This window comes from Plecotus auritus, assembly GCF_963455305.1.
Source record: "Plecotus auritus genome assembly, chromosome: 9".
NCBI classification, from domain to species: domain Eukaryota; kingdom Metazoa; phylum Chordata; class Mammalia; order Chiroptera; family Vespertilionidae; genus Plecotus; species Plecotus auritus.
Window position 1 is genome coordinate 6,602,871 of NC_137783.1, and position 17,505 is coordinate 6,620,375.

Genomic DNA, 17,505 nt, shown 5'->3' on the forward strand with positions numbered 1-17,505 from the left:
AGTTCCACCAGTCACCATGGAAAACATCTAAAAAGCTACAACTCAGGAACAAAGCTTTGCGCACACGATTTTTCTCGGTGCCTGGGAAACAAGGGCAGCTGCTGGCGCTGGGGAGGATGGCAGTCAGCCCCGAAGGCAGGCGATGTGGCTGGGCCTGGCTGACTCCGAGTGCAGGTCACAGAGGGGACTCAAACCCAGCTACAATGGTGAGTGCTCAAAGAAAATGTCACGGCGAAGATGTCAGTGTCTGCATGAGCTAGTCTCTCTCTAATGGACCACGTAGCTGGTATAGGAGCTTAGCCAAGTCTTCCCGGCCTGTGCACAATGCTGGCAGCCCCAGTCGTTTGGTTTGTCTCCGGGATGTTATCCGAGATCAACACACACTGCCATGCACAGCTTCACCAGCCAGTGCCTCCCAAGATAGACCACTCCACTATGGGCAGCCTAGTCAGTGGGAGGCCAGGTCCACGTGGATGGGCGCGATGGCCTCTCTCTAATGTCCTGATGGTCAAAGTGCATGCGGGGAGAGCAGCCTCAGCAGTGGGTGTTAGAGCAGAGAGGGGAATAGGAAAGGTCTGGTTTGGTTATGCTATGTCTGGTCTCAATGATAAGCTCTAGAAATACACCAGGGTGGCCCGCCCGATGTGGCTCAGTGGTTGAGCGTTGACCCATGAACCAAGAGGTTACCGGTTCGATCGCGGCAGCCGATTGATGTTTCTATCTCTCTATCTCTCTCATTTTCTCTCTCTCTAAAATCAATAAAAACATATTTAAAAAAAAAAAAAAAGAAGAAGAAAAGAAATATGCCCTGGTGGAGGGGAACGGGGAAATTAATAGTGCTTCGGTGCAGCGTTTCTGACTACGGCACTAGCTTTGCATCTGTTTATTATGAAAAGTTAAAGTCCCTCTGTCCTGTCCTGTGCTCTCTGACCTCCCGTGGCAGGGTACATCCTGTACCAGCCTCAGAGCCTTTAATCATAAACTATCCTGTTTTGCTATTTAACTGTCTACGTTCCTCCCTGAAAGAATGCCAGGAGCCATGGAAATGGGGACTCTAGTGTTAAAAGCTAATTAATTAAAAAAAAAAAAAATCAGGCCCTGGGCTAAGCATGCCAGGACCTGATCTTATTTATTTCAGGCAACAACCCTAGGCGGCATTAAGCCCATTGTGCAGATGAGAAAACAGGCTTAGCCCTAGCCAGTTTGGCTCAGTGGATAGAGCGTCGGCCTGTGGACTGAAAGGTCCCAGGTTCGATTCCGGTCAAGGGCACGTGCCTTGGTTGTGGGCACACCCCCAGTAGGGGTTGTGCAGGAGGCAGCTGATCGATGTTTCTCTCTCATTGATGTTTTTAACTCTCTATCCCTCTCTCTTCCTCTCTGTACAAAATCAATATATATATATATATATATATGTATATAAAATAAAAGGGCAATATGCTAATTAGACCGGACATCTTCCGGACATCATTCTGGACATCCTTCTTGACAAAGCCAGGGCCGAAGGGAAGCCGGCCAGGGTCCCGGGTGCCTGCAGGTGGCCGAAGGAGGGAAGCAGCCTGGGTCCCAGGTGCCTGCCGGCGGCTGGAGGAGGGAAGCAGCCCAGGGCCCAGGTCCCGGGTGCTGGAGGGAAGCCAGTGCTGGAGGGAAGCCGGTGCCGGTAGCTGGGGGAAGGAAGGTCTACCTACTCTTGCACAAATTTTCGTGCATCGGGCCTCTAGTATACATATAAAAGAAAACAGGCTTAGCGATGTGGATTAACTTGCCCAAATTCACATGGCTTGATCCCTAGTGCTTAGGTGCAGAACCAGGATTACAAATCAAGTCTGTTTGAGTCCACGGCCCATACTCAACTACAAGGTTATATACTCCCTTGCCCTTGGCTGCTTCTCCGTCCTCAGTGAGTTCTAGCTCAGCCGCTGTAATGGGTTGAATTTACATCCACCCAGAACTTCAGAATGCGACCTTACTTTGCAGATGTAATCAAGTTAGGTTAATGTCAGACTGGGTTAGAGCAGGCCCTAATCCAGTGGCTGGTGTCCTCATGAGAAGAGGAAGTGTGCACACAGAGGCACAGACATAGGGAGAATGCCCTGTGAAGGTGGAGGCAGAGATTAGAGAGATGTGTCGACAAGCCAAGAATTGCCAGCAAACGTCAGAAGACAGAAGAGGCAAGGATGAATCCTCCCCAGAGTCTCCCAGCAGAACACGCTGACACCTTGATTTCCCACGTCTGGCCTTCAGAACTTGAGACAATAAATTCTGGTTGTTTTCAGACACCCAGATTGTGGTACTTTGTTAAGGCAGCTCAGGAAACAAATAGAGGAGCCTGATGATTGATCTTTAGTGCCTAATGCCAATGTCACTTCCATCACCCAAGGACTACCCTTTGGAACAAGATCGACAGATTCTTTCATTTGTCCCTCATCCAACACAGCAGCTCAGAGAGGAAGCCTTTCGTGATTCCTCATCTCCCCACCCGGCCAAAAAAAAAAAAAAATCTGTTTAAAGAATTATGTCCCCTGAAAAGTACTAAACCCCCAACTCATTTGAAGTGAAATTCTTAAATGTGTATTTCAATGATTTTTTTCCCCTCCCACTTACCCTCCAAAATCTTTTTAAAAAAATATATTTTATTGATTTTTTTACAGAGAGGAAGGGAGAGGGATAGAGAGTTAGAAACATTGATGAGAGAGAAACATCGGTCAGCTGCCTCCTGCACACCCCCTACTGGGGATGTGCCCGCAACCAAGGTACGTGCCCCTGACCGGAATCGAACCCGGGACCCTTCAGTCCGCAGGCCGACGCTCTATCCACTGAGCCAAACCGGTTTCGGCCCTCCAAAATCTTAAGGTCATGTTTCAGTCATGTCACTCTGACTAAACATAAATCATTTGATAGCTTATCAAGCCCCCAAATCAATAAATAGTGATAGAAAGGTAGGCAGGGAGTAAAAAAGTCGTTACCCATATTCATTTGCTCCGGCAAACATTTGAAGGCTGGGCTCTACGATTAGAATGATGAAGGAAACGTACATAGGTTTGGCCCCTTTTGTGAAGACAAGAGCCCTGTGCACAGTCAAATTATATTACAACCCGGTAAAGGCTGTTGCGGAGATAAAATGTTCTCAGAGTCTATAAAGTTGGTCCAGCCCGCTGAATCTGGGAAGGCTTATGGGAGGATTGGACATTGGTGTTGGGAAAAGTTTTAATTGGTGACGCAGGTACATAATACAGAATTAAAAAGACATCAAAGGCTATTGTATTCGTTTGCCAGGGCTGCTGAACCCAAGTACCGCAGACTGGTTGGTTTACAAAAATAGAAATTTACTGTCTCGAGACCAAGGCGTCTTCAGGGTTGGTTCCTTCTAAGGACTGAAAGGGAGAAATGGACTCATTGCCTATCTCCTGGCTTCTAGGGGTTTGCTGAGCATCACTTCAATCTCTGCCTTCATCTTCACCCAGTGTTCTTTCTCCGTGTCCAACCCCCTCTTTATATACAGAGACGTGTTGTTCTGGATTAGGGGCCACCTTGCTCCTCTATGAACTCCTCTTAACTGATTACATCTCCAGCAACCCTACTTCCAAATAAGGTCACATTTTGAGATATTGAGGGTTAGGACTTAAACATATGAATACTGTGAGTCATGATTCAACCTATAATCTATATAATAAAAGCCTAAGTGACTGTTACGGCAAAACGACCAGAACAACCGGTTGCTATGATGCGCACCGACCACCAGGGGGCAGACCCTCAATGCAATGCTCATGGCTGGTGAGCACAGCGGTGGTGGCAGGAGCCTCTCCCACCTCTGCAGCAGTGCTAAGGAGCAGCAAACTGAGTGGTAAGGAGTAGTGAGCAGGCAGGTGGTAAGGAGCGCAGGGGTCCCAGACTGCAAGAGGGATGTCCGACTGCCGGCTTAGGCCTGCTCCCTGCCAGCAGGCAGACATCCCCTGAGGGGTCCCAGACTGTGAGAGGGTGCAGGCCAGGCTGTGGGAACCCCTCCCCCACCAGTGCACAAATTTCATGCACCGGGCCTCTGGTAGAAAAATAAATCTCTTTCCCTCTGATGTTCCCAAGCCTCCTAGTTTCTGCTCAAGAGGTAACTAGTATCCCCAGGTTCTGGGTATTGTTCCAGGGTCCTCCATGCATTTACCAAAATATTACATGCACATTCTTCACTCACAAATATCAGCGCACCATATGCATTGGCATCCTCCTTTTCCTTTACACCAAGCTTGTCAAACTCGCAGCCCGTGGGCCGCATGTGGCCCACAATGAATAATTTTGTGGTCCCGCCGATATAACCGTATGTAAAAAATGTTTTAATAAAAATTTCCTAACTTAATATTTACAATGTCCTGTTATACATATTATTAATAACGAACTACAGTGTTCGCTAATGACTGATTACTATAATTGTGTTGCATTCATTTCCCTTAAGCATCTTTTTTGCAGGCGCACCGTTTCTTTCTACTAACACTAGCAGAGAATATTTTAGCAGCCGATTGCCACATCGTTAGTCTTGAACTGACTTGTTTGGTGTGCGCAACAGGAAATATTTTGCTTTCGGGGAACAAGAGACATAGGTTTATTTGCATTACGCTTATTCATTTGTTATTCCGTGTCTGGTAAGTTAATGTTCAAGAAAAAAATATTAATTTTTATTAGAATGTTCTATTATTTTATGTTAACGATGACTCATTTATTTCAGCCTTTTGTATTCAGCATGTCTCTATTGAAATAAACCTACGTTTCTATGAAAATTGAAGCTTTTGTTTTTTTGCGGCCCACATCAACTTAAACCTTGTTTATTTGGCCCGTTAGCCTTTGAGTTTGACATGCTTGCTTCACACTGAACAATAATACCCCAGTGAAATTTTCCATATCACTTCGTACAGACCTTCCTTATTCCTTTATAAGTGGCTGTATAGAAGTCCATAATTTATTAATAGGTTCCTATTTATAGACAGCTACTCTTCAGCTATTACAAACAATGCCACAATGTACATCCTTGGCACATGACATTTTGCATGAATATAGGAGTGCATCTGTTAATACCTGGACATGGAAGTGGGAGTGCTTGGTCATCGGACTAGTGCATTTTAAAATTTGAGATATTTTGCCCAATTGCTCTCCAAGGAGGTCAGAGAAGGTTGGCCTTGCAGCAACATTCACAGCTCATGAATTAGTTAACCAGGCTGTGTTAACTAATGTCTGCCCTTAGCTAACGGGACATTCCCTTTGTACTTTCCATTGGCATTCCTATTGTGATGAGCATAATTGAGCACCTTTTCATGTGCTGAAGAGACATTTGGAATTCCTCATCTTTGAACAGTCTGTACCTATCTTTTGCCCATTTTTCTGCTGGTCCTGAGGAGGAATAACAAAGATTTTTAGAGATGCAGAAGAGGGAATAAGAAAGGGCACACGATAACTGCGGGGTACTTGAAGATGGAGACTGACATTGAAAAATGGCTTCGGGACCTACCACCTCTCCAGGTGCTTGAGATTTCTGGCCCAGGCCTGCCTCATCCTCCTGCCTAAGCAGCAGCCTGCTCTGGGAAGGAGAAGCCTGGACATTTGATTCTGGGTTTAGAATTGCAAATTTGAGGTTGGCCTGAGAATTGGCTGAGAAAGCACTAGGCCCCTTCTCTGAGCCGAGGGACTTGATTAGGGGCCATGGGGCGGATAAAAGGCGGGAGCTTGCTGCATGAATCAATCATAGACTTGGGAGAAAGAGAGGTTGAAACGGGTATATTTGTCATAAAAAGATGGTCAGAGGCCAGGGGCAGAAATTCCTCCCTGGATCACAACATACTTTTGTGTTGTTCTTTCGTCTTTTCTTCACTGGCTAGGGCTGTGCTGAGTTCAGCCTAAATATTCCTGTCTAAACCTGTAACTGCCTTGAAAAGGATGACTGAGGATGGCGAAGAGTTGTTTGCAGAACGGAGAAAGAACCAGGGTCACGCGTTTGGTGTCTCTGCTGCCAGGTGCCTGGCACTCTGGGGACCAGGCAGAGGGTCACACCCCCTCTGTTGTTTCCAGAAGGTGCAGGAGGCTGCTTCCAGAGGGTCTGTCAAGTCTTGCTGCTCCATGTCTCCACTCTTCGGGGATTTATTAAACACCTCCTGACAATGATTCCTTTGCTTGGCCTGTGGGAGGATTCAGACATGGAAGAGCTGACCACTGCCATCCAAAATGGTACATTCTAATTAGGGAAATAAGATTCCTGTGAGGCTTAATTGTATGTGTCAACTAGGCCATGGTGCCCAGATATTTGGTCAAACATTATTCCGGATCTTTCTGTAAAGATGTTTTTCGAATGAGATGAAGGTTTAAATTGGAGGACTTGGAGTAAAGCAGATTACCCTCCCTCATGTGGGTGGGCCTCGTTTAATCAGTTGAAGGCCTTAATAAAACAAAGACTAGGCTATGTCCCTGGAGTAAGAGGGAGTTTCGCCAGCAGACTGCCTTTGGACTCAGACTGCAACTCTTCCCTGAGTCCCCAGCCTGTTGGCTTCCCCTGCAGATTTTGCCTCGTCTGTCCACAATTACGTGAGCCAGTTTCTTAAAGTCTCTCTCTCTTTGACTAATACAACTACTAGTGAGGGGCATGATCCTCAAGGCAGTCTCTGACTTAGCACAAGATGACAGAGATGCTGAGAGGAGGGAGGAAGTGAGGGCCCCAGCAGTCAGAGAGGCCTTGAGCGGGGAAACTGGAGACTTGAGCAGGATTCTGTGGCAACATCAAGGTTGAATAGGTGGAAGAAGGAGAAAGGGCCTGCTGGGAGGGGACACAGCAGGAGGAAAGGTGTGGAGCTGGGCCCAAGCAGAGGACTGACCCTGGAGACACAGGTGACCCTCCCAGCAGGTGCCTTTCCCTGGTAACTGTCACAGGTGCAACTGGACACCTGTTAGTGGGAATACGTGTCTAATTCCTGTTTCCCTCGTAGGCCGTAAACTGGTGATTTTTGAGCATATATATTCCCCATACCTGTACCTAGAGCAACAAATAGGTGTTGAATACATATTTGTGGGATGATTAAATCTACTTTGTCCTCCTGTTGAATTGTTATTTGTGGCAGAATTAAGTCCCCACCTTGTTTCAAAAGAGGTCAAGAAATTGGTGATGATGGTTACGAGAATTACTTTTTTCTGGATGGGGAAATAATTTTGTTACATCCCATTTCCAAAAACAATTCACACAATGCAGAAAAATAGAAAATAGTCCCATTGCCCAGAGATAAGATGTAAATAAAATAATGTTAGATCACCGTTAACTGTAAAATGTGATGCATTATCAACACCATTATCAGATCTGTCCTTGCTGTTAAACCAAGACCCGCATGCATATTGAGCATCTACTTATGGGGTGTTCGGGACTGAAATGCAAAGGTCAAGTAGACAGACACAGGATTTCCCTGCTTTCTGGGAGTGTCCAGCTCAGCGGTCAGCAAACTGCGGCTCGTGAGCCAAATGCGGCTCTTTGGCCCCTGGAGTTTTTAGCGAAGGCCAGCTTAGGAGTACCCTAATTAAGTTAATAACCCTGTACCTACCTATATAGTTTTAAAAATTTGGCTCTCCAAAGAAATTTCAGTCGTTGTACTGTTGATATTTGGCTCTGTTGGCTAATGAGTTTGCCGACCACTGGGCTAGCAGATGAGGAAAAGCCTTCCAAACGCGAAGGATTTTCTGGTTTTGGGGTTTCTGTGCCGTCTCCTGGCTGCTGGAGGCAGGGTCTCTTGTTGTTGCTGTGCTTGAACGCACGTTTTCCTTCCCCTCCCAAGGCTGTAGTGAACACAGCGCTCAGAGCATTGCTCGGGAGCCATTGCATGTTATAAAAAACGGTTGTTCTGCCAAAACCGGTTTGGCTCAGTGGATAGAGCGTCGGCCTGCGGACTGAAAGGTCCCAGGTTCGATTCCGGTCAAGGGCATGTACCTTGGTTGCGGGCACATCCCCAGTAGGAGGTGTGCAGGAGGCAGCTGATTGATGTTTCTCTCTCATCGATGTTTCTGACTATCTATCCCTCTTCCTTCCTCTCTGTAAAAAAATCAATAAAATATATTTTTAAAAAAATAAAATAAAATAAAAAATAAAAAACGGTTGTTCACTTTGCAGGGCCTTTCATTGCTTTTCTTAGATCCCTCTGGAAGCTCAGCCTCCCGCGATGAATGATTTGGGGGTTGTTACTTGTGTTTAAAGAGCACATTCTTCCACTGGGCGGCAGCTACTCAGGCTACAGGCAAAACTGGTTTAGTCCTTGATCCCTTTTCACTAACAAAAAGATGCATTATTCTCAGTAAACAGGGAGGAGGAGGAGTTAGCATCATTTCCGTTGTTCATGTTTAGATTTTTTAATGTTAATTTTAAATTACACAAAAAATATATAAAATATATCCTCGTTTTAAAATGTGTTTTAAATTTTAAACTCACTTGTAAATCAAGCATTTCATCCAAAGAGTCTTACTCTGGCCTCTCTTCACATTCTTTAGGATTGTTCATACAGGGCATAGGCTAAGTTGAATCCACGTGAATCTGGAAAATACTTGTGATGATTTCCCAAAATTTCTCCGTTTCTCAGATTAATCAACATGCTGTTGATTGGCTACCAAATGCCAAGACCAACTGGTGAAGTGGAACAGGTGGCGTTTGCCTTCATGGTGTGTGTAACCTGTGAGGCAGCCTGTATGCCCTGGGACAGGCCTGGTGGCCCCTGGGAATCCAGACAGTGTTCCAGGCCCACAGCGCCAGGCTGGCAAAGGTGCATTCGAAAGTTGGGAAAAGCATGCACCTGCATGATCACCATCCAACGAGATGCTTGGTGCCATTTATTATGATTGGAACCCCCAACTAAAAATGAAAATTCGCTGCAGGTACAGCTTAATCAGATAAAAGTTGCAAATCAGTTAATCTATGCTAAATTAATAATAACAATAGAAATAGTGAGCCCTGACCGGTTTGGCTCAGTGGATAGAGCGTCGGCCTGTAGACTAAAGGGTCCCAGGTTCGATTCCAGTCAAGGGCATATACCTTGGTTGCGGGCACATCCCCAATGGGGGATGTGCAGGAGGTAGCTGATCGATGTTTCTCTCTCATCAATGTTTCTAACTCTCTATCCCTCTCCATTCCTCTCTGTAAAAAAATCAATAAAATATATTAAAAAAAACACAACAGTGAACACTTCTATGGTGCTCTCTATGAGGATTAATTCACTTAATCATAAGAACCCTAAGGTGCTAGTATTATCCCTGCTATGGTCTGTCTGAATGTTTGTGTCCCCCCACCCCAAATTCATGTGTTGAAATCCTACACCCTAAGGTGATGGTATTAGGAGGTGGGGCCTTTGGGAGGCATTTAAGTCATGAGGGTGGAGCCTTCATGAATGGGGTTAGTGCCCTCATAAAAGAGTCTAGAGAGACCCCCAGGCCCCTCCCACCATGGGAGCACACAGTGAGAAGTTACCTGCTTTGAGACAGGAAGAGGGCTTCTATTGAATGTGACCATGGGGGTAGGGGGACCTCGATCTTGGACTTTGACCTCCAGAACGGTGAGAAACAAGTGTCTGTGGATTATAAACTACTCAGCCTTCACAGATGAGAAACTGGTACACAGAGCTCAAGTAACTAACCTGAGGACACGCAGCTGGAAGTGTCAGGGCCTGGATATGAGCCCAGGCAGGCTGGCTGCAGAGGGCCACGCAGCTTCCTGGGTCTTCTGCAACGTAATGGTCTCCCTCGCCAAGGCCAGGCTTCCCCAAAGCAGCCATTTCTCCCCGTGAAAGCTCAGGTGCTGGTGTTGGCCTCTAAGTCACTCTACAACGTGGTCTGTGAGACATGTAATTGGCTCTTGGACTTTTAAGTAATAAAACCTGCAGCCGGCACACCTGGATTTTGCTCACTAATGCAGGAGCCTTGAGTCTGCTATGAGCCACTTATTGGTAGGGCCTGGACTTCTAAAAAGCATTTCTTTTCCAGGCATTGTTTTCTGAATTGGTTGTTTGCAGGAGATTAAGTTATTTAAGGAGGAGGCCACGGGGAAACGTTTCTTAGGTTTCTGATTAAATCCTTTCATTGTGCAGATGTGGCCAGCTTGCTGCTGAATAAAGCTTTACTTCATTTAGATGCCTGAGGAATTCTATTGGTAGGATTGTTATGAAAGGAAACCTGTGAAGGAGTAGTCATTAGTTCCTCATAAGAATGGATGTCCTTTTGTAACCACATCCGGCCCCTTGTGCACTAGAACCTAGAGGAGAAGGATGCTTGCGTGTTTAAGTAAGGACACCTGTTAGTGGGAATACGTGTCTAATTTCTTTCGAAGGCTTCCTTCAGAAGAAGCCTTGGAGAGATCAACCAAAGGACTTGTATGCGTGCATATGAGCATAACCAATGGACACAGACAGTGGGGGGGTGAGGGCATGTGCTGGGGGGTGGGAGCAGCCAGCCAGAGGTCAATGGGGGAAAGAGGAGACTAATGTAATACTTGAAACAATAAAGAATTTAAATTAAAACAAAAACAAAAACAAAAGAAGCCTTGGATCCAGCCCCCTTCCAGGGTTGCTGTTGAGCTGGGTCCTCATTCCTGTTTCAGATCCTCCAAGAACTTCCCACTGCTCTCCGGAAGAGCCCAGTCCTCCGCTGAGCCTGCCAACACTGTCCAGTGTCACTCCAGCCAACCTGCCAGCTTTTCTCCTATCCACCCTGCCCTCCAGGCCCACTATAGCATCTCGCCCTCCAAAATAGCCAAAGCGGGTTCCTTCCTGCTGGGAATGCCACTGTCTCTTCTCTTCATCCGGGTCCTTTCTGTCTCATCCTTCAAGACCCTGGTAGAAGTCTCCTTAAGGAGTCTTCCCCATCTGCCCAGATACTTCCAGTATAGACTTAAGAGACACAAATTATTTGGTTTTGGGCGTCTGTCTCTCTAAATGGAGAGGCCAAGGGTCATCTTATTTTCATCTTCATTTTTCTTCCTTCTGTCCCCCTGTGGCCCTCAGTCCAGCACAGTGCCTGTTGAGCAACAGCTATGTTGGGTGGGTTACGCTCCCTGAGTCCTGTCCTAGCCCCTATTTCATCTTAGCGAGACTGTCCTGACCACAGCCCTGTGCGAGGGCATCCATGTTTGGACCATGTGAACCTTGCCTCCCCCAAATGTCTGAGCTCAGAGTGGATCCCAGAAAGCCAACCCATAGGCCAGCATGTGACCTGTGATGACCTGGGGAAAAAGACGAACTGAGCCATCAGGCTCTGCTTTTAGGAATATGAGGTAAGAAACGTGGACAGAACGGGCAGGAGAAGACAGCAGGGATGTGGCTGAGTCACATGAAGGGGAGAGAACAGGAGTGAAGACTTGAGGATGCCTGCCACTAAAGTGGGATACCCTCTGGGAGGGCTGCCTGGGGTATGGCCACTGTTCCTGATTTCTGAGCCGCTGTCCGCCTCCAAGACCTATGATCATCTCCTCCAGGTACTCGCTCTGTATGGGTGATGTGGGTACTCGCCCTCCCACATTGAATAATGCTGACGTGGGTGACTAATGGGATTCACAGAACAGATGGTGCATGACTTCCAACCTAGAACATAACAGATATCGCAGATTCCACCTTGGTCTCTTGAATCATTCCCGTGGTGGGAAGTCAATCACCATGCTGTGAAGACACCCAAGCGGCCTGGTGGAGAGGCCCATAGGGGGACAAGCTGAGGCCTACTACCAACAACCAGCACCAACTTGTGAGTGAATCTCCGGGAGGGTGGATCTCCCTGCCTCGGTCAAGCCTTCGGATGACTGATGGCCTGGCTGACATCTTGACTGTGTGAAACACTGAACCAAAACCACCTAGCTAAGCTGCTCCAAAATTCCTGACCCACAGGAACCGAGTGAGTAATAAATGTCTGCTATTGTTTTCAGCTACTACATTTTTGGGATAATACGTTACGAAGCAATAGATAACTAATACACCTTCTTGGGTTTTTAAAATTCTTTTAAAAATATTTTTATTGATTTCAGAGAGGGAGAGACATAGAAACATCCATGATGAGAGAGAATCATTGATCAGTTGCCTCCTGCATGCTCCCCAAGGATCGAGCCCACAACCCAGGCATGTGTCCTGACTCTCTCCGTGACTCGGTTTCCTGACATGGGCAGTGAGAATGATAATAGTGCTTAGTTACAGTACCTCATGGTGGTACGTCACAGAGTTATCCTGAAGATCGTAATTCATGTAAAATACTCGGAACAGTGCCTGACACATGACGAGCACTACAATGTCAGCTCTCACTACTGCTGCTACGATGATCCCCATTTTACAGACAAGGAGATGGAGGCTGGGAGATGTTCAGTAAGCCATGCCCATGCTTTTAACTGTATCACACAAACATTTCCCAAAACGGTGGTAAAGGAAGGCAGACCAAGATCCGTGGCAGTGTATTTTCTTGTAAAGACAAGGAAGAGTTCATTCACATCTGAAGACGATGATCAAATCAGTGGAGAACCTCCTCTGAACACAGTCTCCTACACCAGGTTCAGCTGGATTCTGGCCACAGGTTGCACTCCCTACTTCCTCTCTCAGAGGTTGGTTGTTCCTGGCAGAGACGCCCACAGGGGTGGAGGAGAAGGGCTCGCTGTTGGAGCAGCCGTTCTGCACGCCTCGCCAGGCAGTTTATAGCACCGTAAGCTTCACTGGGGACAGTAGAACTACTAAACACGCTGTCTCTGATGTAAACTCCATTTGGATACAATAACGTTTTTAAATAACCTCAAAGACAATTATCACCCGAGGACGGGGCTGGTTGAATGACTAGAGGAATATCATTCGGATCGTTCATTAACTAACTACCGAGCTCTGCAAGCAGCATATGCCAGGCAGGAGATGAGTCATGTCGCTGAGCTCATGGCCAGCGGCCAGCGGGGCTTCGGCGCGCTCTCCTGGCGCCAGCATCAGGAGGTGGCAATCTTGACTGATAAAGAGGGGCTCTTCCCCTGCTTGCTGCCTCCCTAGCATCGGTGGGCAGGTGCTACCTGAGACCCAGAAATACATCCACGCCAGGGCCACTCAAAGGCCTTCCAAGTGCTCGAGTCCTCTCCCTGGCTGCTCACTGCACTTATAACCCAAGGCGGCCGGCCACTCACTTAGCCAATGAATCTCTTGTCTCTGCTGTCTTGAGCACCATGTGGAAAAATGTTTCCCAGGGGCAAAAGGGCCTGGGGAGCCCCTGTTCACCTCCCAGCCGGGGGAACTTGAATTCTCAATACACAGGACAGAGGGGTCACCCCGCGGCAGGGCCGGCTGCATTGCCCCATGCCAGAGTTCCAACATTAAAGCTGTAAAAGTGTTTGGAAAGTAATGGGAGGCCTGCCACCTTGGGCAAGTCACCCGTTGAGCCCTGGCTTCCTCAGCTGTAAATGGGGCTAATAGCAGTGTCCACCTCACAGAGTGACTGGAGCGAAGGATGGAAGGATGTAAAGTTTTCAGCCTAGTGCTTGGCAAGAAGCCAAGGACTCAGGGAATGGGAGCCATTCTTCTTGCTGTCATTCGACCACACGCACAGTCTTACTTATGTCCTCAGAAGAGGAGGATTCCGATCTCTGCTCCCTCCCTGGGGTGCTCCTGTCACGGTCCGGGCCCTCTCGACATTTGGCCTGCCTTCTGACGGTGCTAAAGACTGATTGCTCAAATTCTTTTCCTGGACTTTTTTTTATTCTCACCTCCTGAAAAATACCTGAGGATATTTTCCCATTGATTTTAGAGAGCGTGGAAGAGAGAGGGAAAGAGAGAGAAATACCAATGTGAAAGAAACTCATCGATTGGTTGCCTCCTGCACGAACCCCGACCAGGGCCTGGGCTGGGGAGGAGCCTGAAACTGAGGTATGTGCCCTTGATCAGAATCAAACCCAGGACCCTTGGGTTCGCAGACCAACGCTCTATCACTGAGCCAAACCGGTTTGGCTAGGGCTTTTCCTGAACTTAAAAAAAAAAAAATACACACACACACACACACACATGTTTTTGTTGATTTCAGAGAGGAAGGGAGAGGGAGAGAGAGATAGAAACATCAATGATGAAAGAGAATCATTGATTAGCTGCCTCCTGCATGCTCCATACTGGGTTTGGAGCTCGCAACCTGGGCATGTGCCCTGACCCCTGACTGGGAATCAAACCGTGACCTCCTAGTTCATAGGTCGATACTCAACACTGAGCCATATCGGCTGGGCCATTTTAAAATCAATGGCAGTTGCACCCAGTCTCCTGAACAGCAAAGGTCCCCCAACAACTCCAGGTTAAAATTGGCAGACCCCCATTCCTCTCACCATTGTTTAGGGAAAAAAACAAAAAACTTTAAGAGAAATAAAATGGAGCCTAGCTGGCTGCACTAGCCTATTGTTCTATTTTCCTCCAAAGTGAATGCCAGACATTTTGGGGGGCCAAAGCCAGGATTCACATTTCTCAGCCGGGTAGACACACCCATCTGGGTTCAGCCCAGGGAGCATTTCCTGTAATCAGCCTGAAGGATCCAGGCCACAAACTTCGAGTTTAAATTCTGGAAGCCATTTTTCCATCCAGGAAGCTGCTTCCATTACAGCTTCTTGCGGATGAGCCTCAGGTAAGCCGCAGCTTCCCAGCCATGGCGCTTCTGTGATGAGTCCGCCCAATGGGAACCTTGTGAAGAGGCCACCTGGAGGCTGGACAGAGGGACATACCTGCTCTGAGCGCCTGCACACATGCCAGACCTCAGGTGAGACTCTGAGCCAGGGGTCCTCAGACTTTTTAAACAGGGGGCCAGTTCACTGTCCCTCAGACCGTTGGAGGGCCGGACTGTAGTTTAAAAAAAAACTATGAACAAATTCCTATGCGCACTGCGGGCCCGGGATGAGTCGGCTGCTAAGCAGGATAGGCAGCGGCACCCGGCGGGCCGGATAAATGTCCTCGGCGGGCCGCATGTGGCCCGCGGGCCATAGTTTGAGGACCCCTGCATGCCCGGAGACCCAACTCTGAGCTCCATCCTTAAAGACCTGCGGTCCAAGGTGCGGGACACGTTTCCATGTAATAGGCCAGGAGCCTGGGAGTAGGCGGCAAACCCCGGTGCTGTGAACGCTGTGCCCAGCATGGGGTTGAGGATGTCATTGACATTGGAGTTGAATAACAGTCAGTCGTGTGAAGAAAGGTGGGAACGGCATTTCAGGTAGAAGGAGACCCAAAGGTCTGAAACGTGTGTGCCTGTGTATGTGTGTGTGTGTCTGTGTGTGTGAGCGTGCGTATTCCAGGCAGCCCAGGATTCAAGTGCAAGGTGAGACTAGCCGGGTACACGTTTGCCCATCACCGTCATTTAGCATCAGGAAGTCCGCTGGGAACGGCCCTGGGGGCATGTCTCCACTCCACTAGATTTCCAGGGCATGAGATTCAGGGCATGATGAACCCTCCCGAGACGCGCCCCGGGCCAAGCACTCATTGCCAAGCTCTGTCGTGGAGGGCAATGGGCCTACGTGTTAGAATAAGGGTTCAGTGGGGGCAGATGGGTCTGAGGAGGCTGGCGAGCCAGAGCCCGGAGCAGGAGGGGGACTTGTGGACACAGCAATCAAACCAGAAAGGTCTCGGCTTTGGCCACAGGAACAAGATTCAGGGCAGGAGCAGAGGTCCCGAGGCAGGTGGCCACAGGGCGACCCGAGAGCAGATTCCGCTTTGCTCAGCATTCCTCCTGCGAAGCCTTGGAGCAGGCAGGGCCTGGCTCATGGGCAGGAGCTTTGCACTGCTTCACCGGTTTGTATCCTACGCAGTTTGGGTGAAGGGTGCTTAGTAAGGGAGGGCTGAACGAATGAAACCTGCGACACCTGGCTGCCACCAGCTCACCCAGGGGAACCCCAGTGCGGGAGGTAACGGGAGCCAGACAGATCTGAGTTCAAGTCCTAACCCTGTAGGTCGCTATGGGACTTAAACTACTGAATTTCACCAAGTGCCAGATTCCCTGTTGTTCAAATGGGGATAATGTTGCTCATGGGCTATTGTGGGTGTCAAACCAATATGAGTGTGAGGTCTGGCATCACAGTGAGTGTTTAATAACAATGGGCTTTTTCCCAGGTGCCCAGATAAAAGGCTGCGGCCAGTGGCTAATCTTGAATTGTTCTGGCCACTTGGGGGACAGTGCTGCCCTTCAGTTTGGAAGCCTCCTTTCCTGTCGCCACAGTGGGCAGTGGGGTCAGCTCTTCTCATCACACGCTTAGGAAACCGGAGTTGGTTGATCCTGAAGAGCCTCCAACCGGCTTTTCCTCCTTCCTGCGCTCCTGTTTCTGCTGAACTCCGCTTATGGCTCGAGCAGGTCCTGACCGCCCTTTCCAGGCCAGGCTGCCAGGAAAAGGGCAACCGGCTAGGAGTGACGCAACCAGGGTTTGCATTCACTGTTCTAACGGAACTTGAGACTAAACATTTCCACTGCCCCTCTCGGTTTCAAAATCCAAGAGGGAATGACTTTAAATTATTAACAAGTTTGTTTTTTATGATAGAAGTAATGCAGATTCAAGGTTTTAAAAAACACCTCAAGTAATACAGGACACTGAGGCTGAGTCCTTTCACTTCTGGCTTCAGCTTCCTAACCTGTAAATGGGAGACGGTAGTGATACCTGCCTCCAAGGGTGACTGTGGAGACTAAATGCAGGCATTTGAAGCATACTTGGTGCAATGCCTGGCGGAGAGCAAGCATCTGACATGTTAGTGATTATCATCGCAGCCATTCTGTTTCCAGAAATGATGTAGGGTCTTTTTCCAGGAACATTTCATGCTTACAAGAAAAAAATATATGCATATACATGCACACAGAGATGTTATACTTAATGCTCTGCAGTCTGGTTTTCAGTGAGTAATCATCTTGAGTGTTTCCATATTAATGCATATTGATTGCCCACATTCTTTTTAAATAAGGAAGCAGTATTTCATTGACTGATGTCCCACAATTTATATGACCAAAGGAGAGCGTTTAAAATATATTATTACATATTTGTTCAGAGGTTTTGTATTCTAAAACATATGCATTCATTTGAATAATTCAAACTTCCTTTTCAACATTCACAAATCGTAAATTTGACCCACATCGCGTGCCAACAGCACTGCCCAGAGGCAAACTGGAACCTCAAACCAGGAGCACTGTGGACCAGACCAGATACCTACTCGATGGGTTAAAAAACAGAGTATGTAGGGTATGTTACGATGCTTATTCCAGATTAAATTGGAACAGAACAGAATGGTAAAGGAAGTGTAGTAGTTGTTCGTTCAAGCTTTTAACTACAATATAAAAGGCTCACTGGTTTTACTATTATTTTTCTATTTGGCTTCCTGGCTCCTTGAATTCAATCAGTGTCCCGCTGTTCAGAGGTATTTTGAAGTGTGCGAGTCTTAATTGAAGTGAGACCAGATTAATACCGTGAGCAACAGGGAGTCCAATTTATGGAGGTGAATTGCTGTTAGCTCTGCGTTTCAACTACTTTTGGCTCCTGGGATCCATTTAAATTCTGATGGTAGGCTG